General features: G+C 33.5%; 1 protein-coding gene across 2 annotated transcripts in view; it reads right to left on the reverse strand.

Annotated features, from left to right (window-relative positions):
- The window catches only part of LINGO2 (leucine rich repeat and Ig domain containing 2), a 370,915-nt gene that overhangs the window by 13,787 nt on the left and 339,326 nt on the right, over positions 1–17,802 (reverse strand). The window lies entirely within an intron of this gene.

The following is a 17,802-nucleotide window of genomic DNA, read 5'->3' on the forward strand; positions in this document are numbered from 1 at the left end:
AAATTTCACACTCAAAGGCTCGATTTTAATTCAAATGAAAGAAACAGGTCAACAGCTAAGAAAGCAGTTCAGTTTGAATCAGTGTCAGCATCACTAATGTTTAGGATATCATCCTCTATTCAAAACAAAGCTAATAGAAGTTTCATTCCATATCAGGCCTTTAGGTGCAACATACAAAACAAAGTTATATTCAATGCAAGGTGTTGGAATGTTTTTCTTCATGTATACATTTTCTACTTTTAACCTTTGAATTTTAATGTATGCATCTTTCATAATTTAGCACACTTTAATTTATGAAGGGATTTTCTTATTTGAGGCAAACAAAAGATCCTCAAAGTATCCCTGTATTGTTTTTGTGTTTCTCATAGGAATGAGGCAGAATCAAGATACAGGATGGCTATAATAAAAATGCTCTTTTAAATGATTTTGAGATAAATATTGAGGAATGGGAAGAGAAATAATTTTCAGAAAAAAATATCATTTAATGATAAATGAACTATCCCTCTTTCACATTCAAACAAACTCAGTGGACCTGTTAAAGTGAAATTAAATAGGTAGCAAATGAGAACGGAAATGAGTATGTTTTAAATGTGGATAGTTTAGCAGATACTGAATCCAACTGAATAATAAGAGGTATATTACTGAGATCTGCTTTTCAACTTGGGGTTCTCAGGGGTACACTTTATCCATGAACACCATATTTTAATTAAGCTTCAGTAGTTTGAAACAATACTTTTAGATAAAGAAGTATTTCATAAACTTCAACATTCATTCTTGAACTGTAAAGGAAAAATTAGTAAAAAAATAATTATCCGATTACAGTGTTTACATATATATCTATGTCTACAATAGCATATCTATATGTAAACAAATTTATGAATAAAAAATAACAAGTAGGATCAAACTTAATGGTGAATCACTAAATCACTAGAAAATTTTCTTCCAAATGTAGAAACAAGGCAAAAACCCAGAAAGTGCTAGCAAATCAATTAGGAAGATAAGAGCTATAATTTTTGGAAAATATGTGGCAAAACTATCATTATTCACAGATCAAATTAATGTCTATCATGAAAACCAATGGAAATCAACTAAAATGATTAGAACAGTAGAATAAGTGACTTAGCACACTACAAAATAAATATAATTTTTAAAAAATTTTCTTGTCTACACAAACCATTTAGAAAATACTAAATTATTTCAGTCATGGCATCTCAAAAACATCAAATTCCTTAGTATAAACTTAACAAGAAATACATAGAACTAATATGACAACTATTAAACCCTATCAAGAATCAAAATAACTTACTAAAAGAGAGATGTACTATGTATTTAGAAAGATTAAATATTATAAAAACATTAATTTCTTTTTCCATAGAACACACATTACAAAGAATAATGTTTTAAGCTCGAAAAATTAATTCTAAAGTTCATTTGGAAGAAAATATATATGAAAATAATCAGAAACCTTAAAAAAATTATGAAAACACCTGCCATACAATGCATTCACACATAAGATACAAAACTATAATAATAAATCAGCATGCTATTTACATAAAAATAAAGTCAAGAAAACAAAAAGTAAGGAATTATATTTCAATATATTTGAAAAGCCAGTTTATATTAAAGGCAGCATTTTAAATCAGTGAGAAAAATACAAATGATTGGCTTGATATTTCGTGGGCAAATTTGCATACTAACTTTACTTCTTCCAATAAAGTAAATTCCAGATGAATTAAGGATTCAAATGCAAGAAGAAAACATGTACTAGAAGAAAATTCAATAATTTTATAATATTAGAGTTAAGTAGCATTTTCTGTGAATAAAGTTAGAAGCCAGGAAGGAATGATTGACTCTGTTGTACACATTTTAAAAACTTGGTATAACAAATAACATACACATGTGATTGTTAAACTGGAGAATATATTTAAAACATATGTAATAGATAAAAAGGTGAATGCCAATAGAAAATTAGGAAATGAGTATAATAACATTAAAAATAGCCAATAAGTATAAGAAAAGGTGATTAACTACTAGTAAGCAAAGAAATGCAAATTTAAAAATAGGGGGTATGTAGTTTTTGCCTGTCATATTGATAAAGTTTGATAATCATTTTTAGCCAGAATTAACAAGGTAGAAGAAAATGAACATCCACATACTGATATAAGGAATAAAAACTGGACATTAATTGATATACTAGATTTAAATATATTTAAGTTCAATATGTTAATTCTTTTGACTCTTTTTTTTCCTATTTCTAGAAATGTATCATTAGAAAATAAGTGAACTAATATACATATGTTTGTTACAGGTTTGTTTATAATAGAGCAAAATGGAAATATGTAACAGTAGGAATTTAGTTATATAAGTTATAAAACAGCCATACAGTAAAATACCATCTAGCCAATACACTGTAACCCTTGACTGCTAATATGGTTTGGCTGTGTCCCCACCCAAATCTCATCTGGAATTATAATTCCCATAATCCCCACATGCTGTGGGAGGTAACTGAATAGTGGGGGTGGTTATCCCCATGCTGCTGTTCTTGTGATGATGAGAGTTCTCCTAAGATCTGATGGTTTTATAAGGGGCTTTTCCCTCTTTGTTCATTCTTTTCCTTCCTGCTGCCATATAAGGAAGGATGTGTTTGCTTCCCCCTTCAGTCGTAAGTTTCCTGAGGCCTTCCCAGCCATGCTGATCTGTGAGTCAATTAAACCTCTTTTCTTTATAAATCACCCAGTCTTGGGTATTTCTTCACAGCAGCATGAGAACAAACTAATACAACTGTGTACTTAACATGGAAAATGAAATGATATATGCTGTACTCACATTTGTATGTATGAACATATATATTTTTATATATATGAATATACAAACATGTATGAATGGAGAAAAGTGGAAGGATATAACAAAGATGTTGACAATACTAACTTTTTGAAGTGGTGGGATTAATGGTGATTTTCACTTTCTTTTTATAACATTATGAATTCTGAATTTTTTCAAAAATGTACCTGTATTACTTTTATAATTAGAAAAATAAAGCTAATTTCTGAAATATTTTTCATTGATACATAATATTTGTACGTATTTATGTGACAATGTGGTATTTTGTTACATGCATAGAATGTAATGATCAAGTTAGAGTATATAGAGTATCCATCACCTTGAGTAGGTATCACTTCTATGTGTTGGGAACATTTCAAGTCTTCCAGCTGTTTTGAAATACACAATATATTATTAACTACAGTCACTCTACTGTGGAACATTAGAACTGATTCCTTCTGTCTAACTGTACGTTGGCATCCATTAACAAATCTCTCTTCATCTCCTCCCTTGCTCCTGGCCACAGTTCCCAGTGTCTGGTATCTATCATTCTACTTTCAGCCTCCATGCTATCAATGTTTTTAGCTCCTACATTTGAGTGAGAACATGTGACACTGTCTTTCTGTGCTCGGCTTAATTCACTTAATACAACGGCCTTCATTTCTATCCATGTTGCTGCAAACAACACTTTATATTTTCTTTTTGGTCGAATAGTATTTCATTGTATATATGTACCACATTTTCTTTATCTATTCGTCTGTTGATGGACACTTAGATTGATTCTGTATCTTTGCTACTGTGAATAGTGCTGCAATAAACATGGGGGTGTAGATACACCTTTGATATACTGTGTATTACTCCATTTTCATGCTGATGATAAAGACATATCTAAGACTGGGAAGAAAAAGAGGTTTAATGGACTTACAGTTCCAGCAGTGGGATTGCTGGATCATATGGGAGTTCCATTTTTAGTTTTTCTGAGAAATTTTCATATTGTTTGACATAGTGGCTGTACTAGTTTACATTTCCACCAACAGTGTTAAAGAGTTCCCTTTTCTGCACATCCTTACCAACATAAATTATTTTTTGTCCTTTTAATAATAGCCATTCTAACTGGGGTAAGATGATCTCTCAATGTGGTTTTGATTTGCATTTCCCTGATGGTTACTGACGTTGAGCATGCATTTTGTTTTCACATTCCTGTTGACTACTTGTATGTCTTCTTTTGAGAAATGTCTACTGATGTCCTTGAAATTATTTTGACATTCAAAAAGTCATGCATATGTTTTACAATAAAAGATAAAATTGCATGGCCTTTAAAAAAAGGCTCAACTAAGTCATGTATTTAAATGTCTAATGCACAGAATAATTCATAGAAAATTATAATTTATTTAGTTACCTTGACATTATTCCTCCCTCATCAATTTCTCCACCTCAAAGAAGGTGGACTTTTAGGTAGTAAAGATTGTGATATTTGCCACCTAAATTAAGAAGCAAACTTAAAACATGTCAATGGTTTGATTTTAAGTATACAGCTCAATGAATTTAGAAAGATGTTTATACCTTTGTAAGCACCATCACAATCTGATACAGAACATTATCATCATCCTCTTTACCTCTTTTCAGTCTATCCCAACCTCTGTTACTGGCTTAAAGTAAGCACTGATCTGCATTGTCACTATAGATTAGTATTCATTTTATATAATTTTATATCAATGAAATCATATAATATATACTCTTGTGTCTGGCATCTTTCACTCAGCATAATGTTTTTGAGATTCATGTTGTTGCATGTAACAGTAATTTGTTCTTTTTTTATGTCTGGTAGTATTCTGTTTTGTCACAACTTGCTTATCAATTCAACTATTTTTGGAAGCTTGGGCTGTGTCCAAGAGCTGCTATGAATATTAATATAGACATTTTTGTGCATACTTATGTTTTTTCTTAAATACATACCTAGAAATACATACCTATACATAGGGTAGGAATTTGTATAGTATTTATAAGAAACAGGCACATCATTTCCCAAAGAGATTATAGCATTCAGCATTTCCACTAGCAATGCAAGCGAGTTTCATGTGTTCCATATCCCCTTCGACATGGATACTGACTTTTTTTTTTTTTTTTGAGACAGAATTTCACTCTTGTTGCCCAGGCTGGAGTGCAATGGCATGATCTTGGCTCACTGCAACCTCCGCCTCCTGCGTTCAAGCAATTCTCCTGCCTCAGCCTCCTGAGTAGCTGGGATCACAGGCATGCGCCACCATGCCTGGCTAATTTTGTATTTTTAGTAGAGACGGGGTTTCTCCATGTTGGTCAGGCTAGTCTCGAACTCCCGAGACCTCAGGTGATCTGCCCGCCTCAGCTCCCAAAATGTTGGGATTAGAGGCGTGAGTCACCGTGCCTGGCCATTCTTGTGGGACTATCCACAAGAACGTGTGTTATCCATTCTTGGATAACATTGTGTGTTATCCATTCTAGTGGGACTATATTATCTCATTGCATTTTCCTCATAACTAGCAATGCTGAGCATCTGTTTGTCTGCTTATCGCCCATTTAGGTAGATTCTTTGGTATATTTTATGTTCAACATTTTGCTCACTTTTAATTGCATTTTTAAATTATAGAGATATAAATGTTATGTATATATTCTAAATACAAGTTCTTTATTAGATATATGTATTGTGAGTATTTTATGCTCATCTATGGTTTACCCTTTTGTTTTCTTCATATTTCTTAAAGAGCAGAAGTTTTAAAATTTAAATCTATTTTAACTTTTTTTTAATGATTTATCCTTTTGGTTTCTATTTAAGAGCTCCTTGTCTGTGCCAATGTCTTGAAGATTTTCTCCTATGTATTCTTCTGGAAATTTTTATGGTTTTATTATTTACATTCAAGTCTGTGATCCATTTTGAATTAATTTTTGTGTATGGTATGCAGTAGGGAAGATGATTTATTTTCCTCCTACAGCTATCTAGTTTTTTTGTAGTGCTATTTCTTAAAAAGACTTTCCTTTCTGGCCAGATATGGTGGGTCACACCTGTAATCCCATCATTTTTGAAGGTTGAGGTGGGAGGATTGCTTGAGGCCATGAGTTTGAGATCAGCCTGGGCAACAGAGCAAGATCCCATATCTACAAAAATAGAAAATAAAATAGCCAGGCATGGTGGCATGCATCTGTATTCCTAGCTACTCAAGAAGCTGAGGTGGGAGAATTGCTTGAGCCGAGGAGTTTGAAGCTGCAGTAAGCTGTGATTGCCACTGCACTCCAGTCTGGGTGACAGTGAGACCCTGTCTCTACAAAAATATAAATAAGTTAATAAAAATAATTAAATACTTTCTTTTCCCTATAACATTACCTGGGGACATTTATCAAAAATCAATTGACCATATATGTACATCTCTATTTCTGCGTTCTATTCTGCTCCACCAGAATAGATAACAGTATGTACATCTGTACTATATTATACCAGTATGGCTGTCTTGGTTACTGTAGCTTTTATTTTTTGTTTGTTTGTTGGGACAGAGTCTTGCTTTGTCACCCGGCTGGAGTGAGGTGGCGCAATCTCGGCTCACTGCAACCTCCGACTCCCTGGTTCAAGCTATTCTCCTGCCTCACCCTCCCGAGTAGCTGGGATTACAGGCACGCACCACCAGGGCCAGCTAATTTTTGTACTTTTAGTAGAGACAGGGTTTCACCATGTTGGCCAGGATGGTCTCGATCTCCTGACCTTGTGATCTGCCCACCTCGGCCTCCCAAAGTGCTGGGATTACAGGCGTGAGCCACTGCGCCCAGCCACTGTAGCTTTTTATCATCAGTTTAATTCTTGAAATCAGATGGTGTTATTCATCCAGTTTTTGTCTTCTTTTCCAAAAATCCTTTGGCTTTTCTAGATCATTTGAATTTCCATATAAATTTTAGCATCAACTTGACAATTTCTAAAGAAATTTTCTGTGATATTGACAAAAATTGTGTTGATTCAATTAATCTATGGAGAATCGATATTATAACAGTATTGAACAACTTTCCAATCCACGAATGTTGTACGAGCTTCATATCTTTAGGTATTCTTTAATTTCCTTCAACAAATATTTTGTCGTCTCAAAATAAAGACAGTTTCATTCTTTCCTTTCTAATTTGTATACCTTCATTTTTTGTCTTTCGCATTTGTTAGTACCTCTCGTACAATGTCAAATATAAGTGCTGAGAGCTATCTTCCTTCCTTTCCTAATCTTCGAGGACAATTATTTGGTTTTTCACCATTAAGTTTGATGTTAGCTGTGGGTTTTTCATAGATGACCTTCATTAAGATGAGGAAGTGTTTTTTCTTAGTTAACTAAGATTTTTTAAAATTACAAGTGAGTATGGAATGAAAAAATGCTTTTCTGTATCTATGGAGATGATCTTATTGTTTTTCTCCATTATTCTTTTAATGTGGCAAGTAATACTGATTAATTTTTGAAGATTAAACCAACCTCACACTTCTGGGATAAACCTTACTTTGTCATTTATTGAATATTGTATTTGTAATATTTTTTGGAATTGTTCTGTTAATATTTGGTCAATAGTTTTTCTATTTCATGCGAATTTTTGTCTAGTTTTTAGTTTCTTTGTGATGTATCTATATACTTTTAGTATCAGAGTACAGTAGTCCCTCCTTATTCATGATTTTGCTTTCTGTGGTTTATTACTAATGGTCAACTGTGGTCCAAAATCAGGTGAGTACAATAGTTATTTTAAGGGAGAGTGAGAGAGATACTACATTCGTATAACTTTTATTATCGTATATTTTTATAATTGTTCTATTTTATTAGCAATTTTTAAAATCTTGTATTGTGCCTAATTTACAAATTAGACTTTATCATAGGTGTGTATACATAGGGAAAAACATAGTATTTGTAGGATTTGGTAGTGTCTGCAGTTTCAGGCATCCACCAGGGAACTTGGAACGTATACCCTGTGGTTAAGGGGGGACTACTGCAATACAGTTCTCACAAAGCCAGTTAGAAATTGTTCCTTGATTTTTGTTCTCTTTTTCCTAAAGAGTTTGTATAGAATTTTTATGATTTATTTTAAAAATATTTGGCAGAACTTACTTGCGAATCCAAACAGACCCTAGAATTTCTGTGTTTGAATGTTGTAAAATACAAATCGATTTCCTTGGCAGATATTGGAATATTTATATGTTCTATTTCCTTTTGTGTCAATTTTGGTAATTTGTTTCAAGAACTTTTGTTATTTCATCTAAGCTATCAAATTTATTGCCTGAAGTTGTCATAAACTTCCCTTATTATTCTTCTAATGTCTGAAAATCTAGAGGTTATGTGTTTCATTCCTAATATCAGTGAGTTGTACCTTTCTTTTCTCTTGATAAATCTAGAATTTTTTCAGTTTTATTAAAATTTTCAAAGGACCAACTTTTGCTTGTATTGATTTTCTCTATTGTGTGCCATTTTTATTTCATTAATTTCTGTTCTTATCCTTATTATTTCTGACTATTTATTTTGTCTTCAGTCTAGTCTTTTAATTCATTTTAGCTTCCTAAGATTAGATCATTAATTTTGGACCTTTCTTCTTCACTGATGTAAGGTATAAAAACTATAAATATCCCTTTCTACATTGCTTTAGCTACATTTCACAAATTGATTTTTTATAAAGTATCATTCTGTCGAAAACATTTTCTAATTTACTTTGTGCTTCCTTCTTTGTCCCATCTAAATCATCTTCTAAATCCCCAACAAAATTCCCTTCTTTAGGATTTAGTTGGTTTATTCTTAAATGTTTAGGTCTTCTTCTAAATATATTATTTCTAATTTAATTCTGGGAGGTCAGAGAATACATTATGAAAAATTTCCATCTTTTGAAATCTACTAAGATTGTTTTATTGGACCAGCATATGATCAATCTTGCTGCCAGGCCATGTGCACTTGAAATGGATGTGAATTTGTACTTTTTGGGTGAAGCAGTCTTTAAAAGTCATTAAGGCTAATGTGGTTGAATGTGTTGTTCAGCTCTTCTAAATCCTTATGAATTTTTTCTAAGTTATGCTATTAATTCCTGAGAAATGAGTATTAAAATCTCTAACTATGAATGTGAACTTGTCTGCATATTCCTAAGTTCTATAGGTTTGGGTTTCATGTATGTTAAAGCTCTGATATTAAGCACATGCTCAATTTCTGATGTATAAATCATTTATCATTCGGAAGAATCCATATTTGTATCTAGTAATGTTCCTTGTTTTTAAGTCATCTTTTCTGGGGTAATATATTGGGGGTTATTTCATTTTGGTTTATTCCTTAATTTTCAGAAAATAAGATATTAAAATATATGAATGAAAGGAAAATATTCAAGAGAACAACAGGAACAACCAGCTTCCTTCCATTTTGAAATTAAGATTTTTTAAAAAACAAGCTGTTAAAATCTGGTTGCTCTTCTAGTCTAATATGTTGAGAAACAGAGTTCTGGTTAATAAATCTAGAGCTGAAACTATTTTCAAATAATTATGTTTCAGTATTCACAAGTCCACTGGAAACACACTTGAAGCCTAATATTTCCTGGCAGCAGAGGTGAAGTGATAATATTCAATAAAACATGACCTGAGAAGTATCTAAACAGACAGTATTTGCTTTGCCATGGAGGATTCCCTATCTTGCAGCAATAATTTCCCCACAGCAAGTACCCTTTGCCTGGTTCACAGTATAACTTTCTGCTGTTTTCCTTAAGCTGTGATTCAGTCATCTGTAACACACAAACTGTGGGGTGACATTTTAAATGATTAAAATAGCCACTCTAGCTTTCTTAATGTTTTTGTGGTATATCTTTTTTCTTTTTTTACTTGTACATACATGTGGTTTTGTATTTAAAAAGCTTCTCTTTTTGACAGCATGTAGTTATTTCTTGCTTTTGAATCTAGTCTCAATCTGCCTTTCATTATACTGCTTAGTCCATTTAAATTTAATATAGTTATTGATATGGTTGCATTTAGGGATGTCATTTTGCGATTTGGTGTCTGTTTGTCCCTTGCATTTTTTGTTCCTTTTTCATTTCTTGCCTTATTCCTTCTGAATTTTTTTTTGTTTTGTATTTCAATTCCTCCTTTGACTTTTAACCTATGTTTTATTACTTATTTTTATTTATTCCTCTAGGGATTAAAGTATATAGATGGTCTCTAATTTATAATGGTCGATTTATAATTTTTCAACTTTACAATGGTGTGAAAGCAATATGCATTCAGCAGAAACTGTATTTTGAGTGCCCATACAACCATTTTGTTTTCCCATTTCAGTACAGTATTCAATAAGTTACATGAGATATTCAATACTTTATTACAAAATAGGCTCTCTGTTAGATGATATTATCCACCTTTAGGGTAATGTAAGTGTTCTGAGCACATATAAGGTAGGCTAGACTAAGCTATGGTGTTTGGTAGGTTAGGGATATTAAATGTATTTTCAATGTAATGATATCTTCAACTTGTAATAGGTCCATTGGGATATGACCCCATCATAAGTCATGGAGTGTCTGTATATCTTCATCAAAGTCAACTTTAATATTGAATTGCTTCAAGTAAAATATAGGAGCTCTGCAACAGCATATTTCCATTTATACTCCTCCCCTCATCCTTGGTGGAGAGAAGTACAGACATAGGGAATAGTGTTTGCAAAGGCATGGAGACAATAAGAGACACTGCAATTGGGGACACAGTAGTTCAGAATTGTTGGAACAAAAACTGAGGAGAGAAAAGAGGCTGAAGAGGTAATTAGAGGAATGATTTACAAGGGGCTTATAAACTGTGATAAGCTGTTTATACTTTATCCTGAGAGCAATGGCAAGCCATTAAAGTGTTTTATGCAAAAGAGTGATATGATCAGATTTACATTTTGGAAAGATTAATCTGATTCCAACATGAAAAATAGACTTGCAGAAGAGAAAGAGTTGAAGCTGATAACTCAGGAGACTCTTATGTTAATTGAAGTCAGAAAAAAATAGTGGTTACTCTCAGGGTCATGGGCGTAGGCTTGGGTAAATGGGCAAATTCAAGAGGTATTCTGAGCCACAACAGAAATGCTTCACAGCCAGTCGGCTGTGGAGGGTGTATGAGAGGAGAAGCCAAGATTATTTACACTCTTTTGACAACTGAGTGAGACCTGGTGTCCTTCATTGAGATGGAGAATTTAAAGCAGCATGAGGAATTCCTGGTTTCCTCAAATGTATCTATCACTAGATCAAAATGTGTGGGGTCCCTGGGCAGATTAATGATTTTTCCACTCCTTAAAAAGAATATTTCTTTGTAATAGCTTTTAGAATTTCTTTGGTAGGGCAGGGAAATAGATTTTCAATTATAATCAGATGACTCCTTATGTCCAACATAAAAGTTTTATGATATACTTCATACTTTCCAGTTCATTTTTGAATTGATGGTAAAGTGCGAGTCATTTTTTATAAATTCCACTGGAGAGTACTGTCTTCTTTGGCAGAATTTGCCCAATCTGCCTATCACCAGTTAAATAAAGAAGTAATTGGCATCTTATTTCTGATTTATTTCAACAGTGGTTAAGAGAAAGTTTGTTTATTGTTTAGATTCCTTAATTTGGCTGTAAGCATGTCTGCCATGGAAGACAGTATCTAACTAAATCATGGCCAAAACTTAACTAGAAAGGAGCTCAACAAAGGTAGATCAATTTCAGCTCCAAAGTGAAGGACTGCCTAGAAGAAGGGTGGATAAGCACCCCGCAAGCCTGCTGTAGGCAAGGTCCCTTTACGTCTGGAACTGCTCGCCCATTCTACTACTGTCCTTCAGCTAGGCAAAAGTGAATAATTTGGGGCCATATCTCATCAACTTTTTGAGTAGCTTAGAAACTGTGGAGGAATGTTGTATTTTATTATTCTCCTCACAAATATTTCTCAGTTTTAGCCCAGAAGGCAAACTGCTGACTCCACTTAGCTTTCTCTGTCAGCAGAAGTCTTACAATCAAAGCTTGCTCATAATGTCCGACTGTGACCAAGGTTTGACAAGACGAATTTTGTTTCATTAGGAATAAAGCAGGAAGCTAAAATCGATAGGGAGTTGACTAGGGCCTTTCCACTAATTCTGATCAAAGGGATTCTCAAGCACAGTGATTCGTACCTTTTAAAACTTAGCATGTAAAGTTGGATATTTTTATACTTACATTTTTTGTATGCTGGGTATTTATTCCCCACTTACTCTACTCATGTAAGAAACACAAATCAAAACATCAGGGGGTAGACTTAAAGAAGCAACATAAAAGACTAAAAATAGCAAAAATTTGAGCTCACTCATACCTGAACCAAATTCTGATTTTGACATTTGTTAGCTTTGGGACATATTCATCTATGTCTATGATTCTCACTGTTTCCTCCGTTAATTTTTGATAACAACACAGAATAACTGAGCATTAAAGGTGGTATATATGGTGCCTAGCACATAAATAATAGCTGTCTTTGTGATTATTTTTTATAGGATAATGGTTTAGTTTGTTGAATCAGTATTTGTCAGGACAGAAAGCAAACCAAATAAAGGCATATATTTCCTCTGCAACAGAAGTACACTTCAGAAAGATGTCCTCAAACAGATGATACAGTGATAAGGAGAGTGAAGAGACTGGTAAAATGGAGAAAGATAAATGAATTTTAAGCAGCCATTATTTTTAAAAAACACAAGTAAGAAAGGAAAGAGATCATGGTTGTTGTATGTTGTTTAAAAAGAAAGTTTAGGAGGAAACAGCTGCTTTGATGGATAAGGTAATGATAAATTGCTTAGCCTGGAAATTCTATGATTAATTTAGTTCTGTGACTGGCAAATGAACAAGGGCACAAAACAATAAATGGATAGCACAGAAATCTCCGTAAACCTTCTGGCAATCAATAAGACTTTTTTTTTTTGTTTTTTGAAGTCAGTAAAGCTATTTCTCAAATGGAGAGGAATGGGTGAAGACTGGGTTGAGGTAAGGGTAAAAAAAAAAAAAAAGAAAGCAAAGGTTTTAATGAATAATGGTGTCCAAAATACATCTGAGGCTGTAATTTCCAGAGATCTAAAACTATAACTTCAGAAATCCTGGACTCCATGAAAATCAGATACTGAAGAGTTGTGAGAGTTGTATAAAACATTTTAAAACGAAAAGAAATCAATTTTAGCATGAGCAAGTCTGGAAAATCACCAGGGTTACCTAAGTTCTTTGAAGGACTCAAGCCAACTTGAGATGAAGCCCAAAGTCCCAGACCTGGCAGGAAACATTGGATTTGAATTCTCTTTTTACGGAAATAAAATATATCTTTATACATGATTTCTAATTATCATCCAAAGCATTGCATTTTTACCTCTTTCTCTCTACTTATTTTTGGTAAGGAAGGAATGGAAACTTTCAATATTGAGGTTCAACTTGGAGAACATTCAAGGGGAAATGGAAACAGCCAAAATGAAAGCCAGACTTGGAGAGCATCAAATGTGTTATATATTATAAAATATTTTTTTCCAAAAGTTTACAGGTGTAATGATAAAATTATTCAGTGGCTCACACAAGTAGGTAGACAGTTACCCACTATTGTAAATATCTTTCTATTAGCTATATGCAGATTACCAATTCTGGGGGTAACTGAAGATAGTATTTCGGTCTATAGTTACTTGGCTAGGGACTGATATATGCTGGCAATTATTATATGGTTTGAAGCCTATAAAGACAATGTGAGATTCTGTCTGTATAAAAATTAGCTGAATTAGCTGTTAATATGATTTAATGCAATGAAATTGATATAAAATGGGCATACAACTAGTAAATTGAGCAGGCAATATAGTCAGACAGCATCTTTATTCTTTTCTTCTATTGTCTCTATAATTTATTCAGGGGAGGTAAGAAGATCAAGAAAATAGTTATTTAATTGGAACTGTGCTATAGATAACTTAGTGTCCTCTGGGACTGGGAAATTTTAAAGCTCACGCCTTTTGTGTAGCAATTTCTGGGGGTTCTTCAGGATCCACAATCAAGAGCTATCCTGCATGTAGTTCCCTTTCATCTGGATGAGTAAATCTCCATTCTGGCTTGTTGAGTAGTTATTCCATAGTCTCTAGGAATATCTTATTTGCGGAGGTCTTGTAAACTCTTCCAGGTGGCCTTGCTATAAAGGAACTCCCTCATGTATGTTGCCTTCAAGGGCATGGAAAAAACTCATTGGCCCAAAAAACTCTGGAAATGCAGAGCAATCCCAATACAGCAGCAACTTTCTTTACTCTCCCACAAGCCACAAAAGAGGATATCTAGCCTAATATTTGTTTTCTAGATTTGCCAGGAAGGAGTTAGACAGAAGTCATGATGTGTCTTTAACTACAGGCAAAGACTATTAAGGATTCCATATAATCCTGTTGAAGCAATTTTCTCCTGATTTCAGGAGAAGGGGAAAGAACTTTTCTTGCTTGATGAGTCATTTGCCTAATGTTACAGTCTCAGTAAGGGAGCAAGTATTTCTATCCAGGATTTTTTGACTCCCAGTATTTTTTTCAATCCAGGTTTTTTTGAGCTCTTAACTTTTACCTTATACTTCTCCCATGCTTTCTCATACATTATCACTGAAATACCTCTCATTGCAAATAGATAGCAACTATAACTATTTTAAAAAGCAGATTTTTTCCAGTAACACTTCCTTTTAAAAATAGAAAAAAAAAAAAAAAAAAAACACACAATTTTCTCATCTTCCCTCTGGGTTATGCTTTGTTATCTTTTTCCCTGATTCTCAATCAGCTTTCCAATGGACTGTATCTATTTGAAAACATGAATTCATTTTGTATTCCAGCAACTAGTGAACAATTAGCAAAGCTTGTCCTAAGTCATTAATTAATAGTTTCTGTTTAATCTTTCCTGAAACTGGAGAGCCCTCTGTTCTAGTGTTTATTTTGATCTCTTTGAAATGCAAATTGTTTGCTCTTCTCCTACAGTTCTGAATCTCCTCTTGGCCTACATAGAAATACTTGGACATATATAGTATGCCTATTCTACTTAAAATTTTTAAAGATGAAAGTGATTTTTGTCTAGCTTTGAGGTTTGTTTCTTTGAAATTAATATTACTAATTAAAGGGTAGTTGGCTTAAGATGCCTGTTGGCCTCACAAATGTGATGCAAAATGCCCCTAATCTGTAAGGCAGTATAAGGTAATGGCTAAAAGCACATATGCGCAACCGTCAAACTGTGTTTAAATCTTAACCCTCTATTAATGCTCAGTTTTCTTACCTTTAAAATGAGAACAATATTAACTGTCCTACAGGGTTATTGTGTGAATGAAATGTGATCATGTACATAAAGTCAGAGCTCTATATTTTTATCATTATTATCACTATTTAGGCAAAGGGAAATGTTGCTCATGGTATGACATGAAATCTCTCAACTGAAGGAAGTACTGAAAACCCTTTTTGATGTAAATAGCCACAGAGAGGATATGCAATCTGGAGGCAATGGATTAATCTATTAAGGTAGATGTTAAAGTCTGTTAAGTATTTTATATTACAGCTGAAAACAAAGGAGGTAATCATACCCAGGACAAAAATTCTTGCTAAGAAGTTACTTAAGTTCCTGTAAAGATAGAGTTAGGACAAGCTATGAAATACATGCCTCAATATACACCATGGAATACTATGCAGCCATAAAAAAGAATGAGTTAACGTCCTTTGCAGGGACATGGACGAAGTTGGAAACCATCATCCTCAGCAAACTAACACAGGAACAGAAAACCAAACACCGCTTGTTCTCACTCATAAGTGGGAATTGAGCAGTGAGAACACATGGACACAGGGAGGGGAACATCACACACTGGGGCCTGTCGGCGGTTGTGAGGAAGCGGGAAGGAGAGCATTAGGACAAATACCTAATGCATGCGGGGCTTAAAACCTAGATGACAGGTTGATGGGTGCAGCAAACCACCATGGCACATATATACCTATGTAACAAACCTGCACGTTCAGCACATGTATCCCAGATTTACAGTAAAATTAAAAAAAGGAAAAGAAAAAGAAATACATGTCTCACTTTGGGTCAAAGAAAGGTTGGCTGCCTTCTGTGATAATTGTTCAGGTTTCAAACCCCACCCAGGCCCATCTAGATAGAACACATGTGCCCACGGAGAACAACTACCCCTCCTTCATAAGGTTATTAAAGTTTACTTGGGAAATATCAACTGGAGAAGAATTCTGTTAAGTAGTTTTCCCTTTCAGATTCTTTAATTTTATCTATTGTTCCATGAAAAACTGGACTCTTTGAAGTGTGGATATTCATGAACAAAAGATAATCTCTCTGGAGATTACCTGGTTTTAATTAGTTGGTGCTGAATGAACCTAGACATTTTAGCCTCTTTCTCACTTAAAGCTGTTCAGACAAGATAGCTGTCTTAAATCCCTTCTGGAACACTCTGGAAATGAACAAATATAAATTTCTACCAGCTTCTATAACAGATAAACCCTTAAATCTCAGTGGCTTAAAACAATAGAAGTTTATTAGTTCTGCTCCGTGAAGACATCGAGGGACTTGGGCTCTATTTTGTGGCTCCTCCCTCTTCTAGGTCTTTGAAGTCCTTTCCATTTGATATGAAAAAAGATGGAGAGGATCATAAATATAAGGTTTTCATAAACCAGACCCAACAATAAACTCATAATGTCTGTTCACATTTCATTAGTCAGAACTCAGTCATGAGGGCACACCCAACTAAATGCAAAGGAGGCAGGAAAATGTAGTTTAGCTACTGGCTATGAAGAAGATCAAAGGCTGGTGGGTAGCTAGCCAGTATCTGCCAAAATAAATACAAATTGATATTAATATGAATCTAGTATGTATGCCTAGATTTATGCTTCTATTTTTTGTTTATAAGTTGTTTCAGAGAAGACACAGGCATCTGGAAAATGACCTATTGTCTATCTATTTATCTATCAACTATCTAAGTGATCACTGATGCCGTTTTGTATTTAACTCTGTGTGCATGTTTTTACACATTAGAGAAACACGTCTTGCCATAGTAAGGTTTAACTCTGGCCTTCGTTAATGTAATCCTTTTCCAGATAGAGTGCTGCATCTAAAATTCCCATTTGCATGCCTACTCTTAATTCATACTAAATTATTATTAGATTCCTAGGTGGTATAAATGCAACCTTTAAAAAAATTATATATCAATCAAGCTAAGCAAGAACATGCAATTCTTTACATTCCAAAAAGTATAATAACATATATTTGTCTCTAACTTTAGCAGGTATTTGGGAACTTCTATCTACTGATGGTTGCCAACTAATTGCTTGAGTTCTGTCCAAAAAAGAGTAGAAAACTATCAAAGTAGGAAGTATATTTAACTGAACTCAATAAACACCTTCTGGCTACCTTTTATATGCAAAGTGGAGCTGGGGACAGAGATGAGCAAATGCAATACTATTCTCAAACAGCTTATAGTCTAGTAAGGAAACTCTGTCCAGTAAACACATTAATTATATTAATTTGACTTTCCCAAATTTGAATCACATAATTTTAAGCAGCAAAGATGCACTTTATTATTTAATATATTGAAATACTGAAAAAACAATGTCCAGCTGTGGAAAGACAATTGTATTATTCATGACTCATGGTTCCAAATGGACTATTATGCAGGAATTAAAATGATGGCTATAAGAGATATTTAATAATTTGGAAAATGATTATATGAAAAAGATATTAAGTGAAAAAATAAATTTATATCTACATCATGAATATAGTTAAGAAAAAATACCTTCATGCATAAAGCAAAAGAATGAAAGGAAATATGCCAAACTTTAAAGTGTTAGATTGTGCTATAGCTATTAGTTCTATTAGTTACTTATTCTAGGAGTTCTGCTTTCTCTTCATTTTTATTTTAAAAATGTTTTCAGTGTGCATTATATTGCACTGATTTTGAGGAAACAAACAATAAAAACATAAAAATACAATAAAAGTCCTTCAAAATTCAATCATAGGTAACCTCTGT

Source organism: Symphalangus syndactylus, chromosome 3 (assembly GCF_028878055.3).
Source record: "Symphalangus syndactylus isolate Jambi chromosome 3, NHGRI_mSymSyn1-v2.1_pri, whole genome shotgun sequence".
Taxonomy (NCBI): domain Eukaryota; kingdom Metazoa; phylum Chordata; class Mammalia; order Primates; family Hylobatidae; genus Symphalangus; species Symphalangus syndactylus.